Source organism: Mus pahari, chromosome 3, assembly GCF_900095145.1.
Source record: "Mus pahari chromosome 3, PAHARI_EIJ_v1.1, whole genome shotgun sequence".
Taxonomy (NCBI): Eukaryota; Metazoa; Chordata; class Mammalia; order Rodentia; family Muridae; genus Mus; species Mus pahari.
The window spans coordinates 105,908,315-105,912,328 of record NC_034592.1 but is presented as its reverse complement, the minus strand read 5'-3'; positions in this window follow the sequence as shown (position 1 = coordinate 105,912,328).

The window sequence follows — 4,014 nt, the reverse complement described above, 5'->3', positions numbered from 1 at the left end:
ATCCTTTCATCTTAGCTCTAAATTTTGTCTCTGTACNTATAACCTTTCATGAGAGTTATGTTCCTTATTCTAAGGAGGAATGAAGTATCCACAAATGGTCATCCTTCTTGATTTTCTTCTGTTTTCCATAATGTGTCTTGGATATTCCAAGTTTCTGGGCTAATATCCGCTTATCAGTGAGTACATATCTAGTGACTTCTTTTGTGATTGGGTTACCTCACTAAGGATGATATCCTCCAGATACATCCATTTGCCCAAGAATTTCATAAATTCATTGTTTTTAATGGCTGAGTAGTACTCCATTGTGTAAATGTACCACAGTTTCTGTATCCATTCCTCTATTGAGGGACATCTGGGTTCTTTCCAGCTTCTGGCTATTATAAATAAGGCTGCTATGAACATAGTGGAGCATGTGTCCTTATTACCAGTTGGAAGATCTTCTGGGTATATGCATGGGCAAGATTCTTATAGTCATAGCTAATCTGGCAATGACTGCCACAGATACCAACCTTGAGACAGGGACAAATATTTTCTCTGAAAGAAATGTAACTTTTGCTTTTCTTGAAATTGATCAAAGACATTTGTTCCAGTGAAAAAGTAAGCTGTGGGGAAAATGGTTCCCAGCAAGTCTCCTGATGCTCCCTTTCCCATTGCTAAATCACTGGCGAGAACATCTGCTTGTAGAGATTGAGCATGACTGGAGCCATCTTGGCTAGAACTGCAATTCTGCCTGCCAGGTGACCCTGGCATACCTTCTATGAGCAAAGTTAAAATGGCTGAGATGTTATGCTACCCATGATGCCAATATTTTTTTCTAATGTTTTATTTATTATTGTGCATATGGTGTGTGTAAGAGAGAGTGCACACGTGCCCAGGGTGAATACAGAGACCAGACGACAACTCTGTGGAGTCATTACTCTCCTTCCGGCTTTGCATAGGTAACAGAAATTGAACTCTTGTCATCAGGACTTTAAGGCAAGCACTGTTACACAATTATCCATATTGCTGGCCCCTAGCCTGTTACTTGACTGACACATGAATCCTCTCTGAGAAAAGACAGGCACATTCTTGCTTGCTGTTGTCTACCTTTGTCTCACTTAAACCCTTGCTGCTGATTGAGGTGCACTAACCCTCCTGTCCTGCTATCTGTCACTTTGTGTGTCTATCCATAGGTATCTCTCAGAAAAATTGCACTGTGTGCAATCCTGGACATTGCCACTTCTTCTTGAAATGCTTCCTCACCTTCACCCTTAGTGGCCAACCTCTCATCCCCAGGACAGGTCATGCCAAGGGACTAATATTCCCACTGGAGCCATTTGATGACCTGGTTACAACTGTTCCTGGTTTACCATCATTACTTAAGAGAGTATATTGCTCCATCAACTCTGAACTTTAGACTTGTATCTTAACCAAAGCAAGGACTTCTAGTCTGTAACCCTCAGCAAACTCCAGACCAAATGGACCCATCCTCTAATCCTGCCGTTGTGAGACTAGGTAGGAGAGGAGTTGTGCATATGTGGGGCAGGATGCCAGGTACCCCTGGAGAAAAAAATATGTCTACGGTAGAAGTGTGCAGAAAGTATTCACCTTCATTTGCCTGATCTATTAGAAAGAAAATACCTTAAATCAAATGACATTTAAACAATAGAAAGGTATTCCTCACATTTCTGAAAGTTGAGAAATCCCAGATCAGAGCAGCAGAGTTTGATGTTTGAGGACCTGATTCCATATACAGGCCCATCACTCACCAAGAGGCAGAAGGACAAAGTGTTTACTGATTCATCAGGGCATGAATCCCACTTATGAGAGCTCCACCCACATGACCTAACCACACTCCAATTTCTCACCTCTAATTCTAACACACCTCCTGGACAGGGTTTCAATATATGAATGACATTCACATTCTAGCAGTGTTAAACTGTGGGACAGGAGATATAGAAGAAAATGAAGGCAGGAGAAATGAGAGCAAACACTCGCTATGCATCTCTGTGTCCCAGTGATGATGCTAGAGAGGAGATACTGCATCTTCCACAGCTAGCTTTCTATGAAGCTGCAGTTATTTTCACTTGAGAGGGCAGGGACCTTGGAGGGTCACTTACCAGGAAGGTATAGATTTTTAAGGAAACTCGGAAGTTGTGTATGGTGACCGAATGATCACACTCATGAGTAGGTAGCACAAGACAGTATACAGTGATGAGGAAGACAATCTTGGGTTGACAACATGGACTAATGGGTATAGGTGCTAGCACAGAAATTTAAGACCTGAGGCCAATCTCCAGATTCCACAGGTGGCAGGACAGACCTGATTTCTGACACAGCAAGCCTCTGAGTGCTGATTCATGCCTGCATACTTGGACAGAAAGACAGACAGACAGACAGACAGACAGACAGACACACACACACACACACACACACACACAGTAAAATAAATTAATTACTTTAAAGCTACTCTTGGGCTAGCGAGATGCCTCATCCGGTAAAGTGCTTGCTGAACCCTGGATTCGATCCCCAAAACCCACTGAGAGAGTATAACAGAGGATTAGCTGTCTTGGCGTCCTCCATGCCCTCTAGCCTATTGATGATGACCCAATCATGCTGAGGTGTCTTGAACACCCAGCCTCTCTGTGATCCGTGGATGCTCTGGGTAACTCTGTGGAAGCATTGCTGGCTATGGCACTGCCTCTGCCACTCCCTCCACTGGACAGTTCCTGGGCTCCTTAGCATGGCACCGGCACCAGACCATAAATCCAGCAGAGCCTCTTGCATGTTTACTTTGTTTTTCCTTCTGATTTGTTGAGACAAGGTCTCTCTATGTTGTCCAGGCTGTCCTGAAGCTCACCCTGTAGACCAGTCTGACCTCAAACTCAGAGATCCAAGGCATACATCACCCACACGTGGCCCCTTACTGAGGAGCTGAAGCCAAGAGCAGTGAGGTGCTGGAGTTAAGTAGCCCTGGTGTGGGTGCCATAGTGAGGGTGCTGGAGTGACAGAGTTAAGTAGCCCCGGTGTGAGTGCCCCTTACCCATTTCTGTTCAGAGAAATCCTCTCGGGGTCTAACTCAGGCTATATGGCCAGGTATTTATAGGATAATTCTTATAGATGGTCCAAAATTATTTTAAAGGCTTCTAGATAAATCTGGAGTGCAGATAACTGGCTCTAAATGAGAATACAAAATCAAAATAATGGATATTCCTTAGGATTTCATGTATTGGGGGTGTCTTAGTCAGGGTTTCTATTCCTGCACAAACATAATGACCAAGAAGCAAGTTGGGGAGGAAAGGGTTTATTCAGTTTACATGTCCACATTGCTGTTTCTCACTGAAAGAAGTCAGGACTGGAACCCAAGTAGGTCAGGGAGCAGAAGCTGATGCAGAGGCCATGGGGGGATGTTCTTTGCTGGCTTGCTTCCCCTGGCTTGCTCAGCCTGCTCTCTTATAGAACCCAAGACTACCAGTCCAGAGATGGCACCACCCACAAGGGGACCCACCCCCCTTGATCACTAATTGAGAAAATGCCTTACAGCTGGATCTCATGGAGGCATTTCCCCAACTGAAGTTCCTTTCTCTGGAATAACTCCAGCTGTGTCAAGTTGACACAAAACCAACCAGTACAGGGGGCTTACAAGAAGGTTCAGTGGTTAAGCGTGTACTGCTCCTGCAGCAGACAGGAGTGCAGTCTCCAGCAAGCATGTTGGATGTCTCAGGATCACCTGTACTTCCAGGTCCAGGTGGCCCCACATAAGGGTTCCTCCGGCACCTGTACTCACATGCACATACCCCGACAGACACGAACACATACACACAATTAAAAAATTCTTACTTTTTGACCTCCACATAAAACCAGAGACACTGAAATTGATAGAGGAGAAAGTGGGAAAAAACCTCAAAGATATGGGTACACGGAAATAATTTCTAAACAGAACAGCAATGGCTTGTGCTGTAAAATCAAGAATTGACAAAAGGGACCTCATAAAATTGCAAAGCTTCTGTAAGGCAAAAGACACTGTCAACAAGA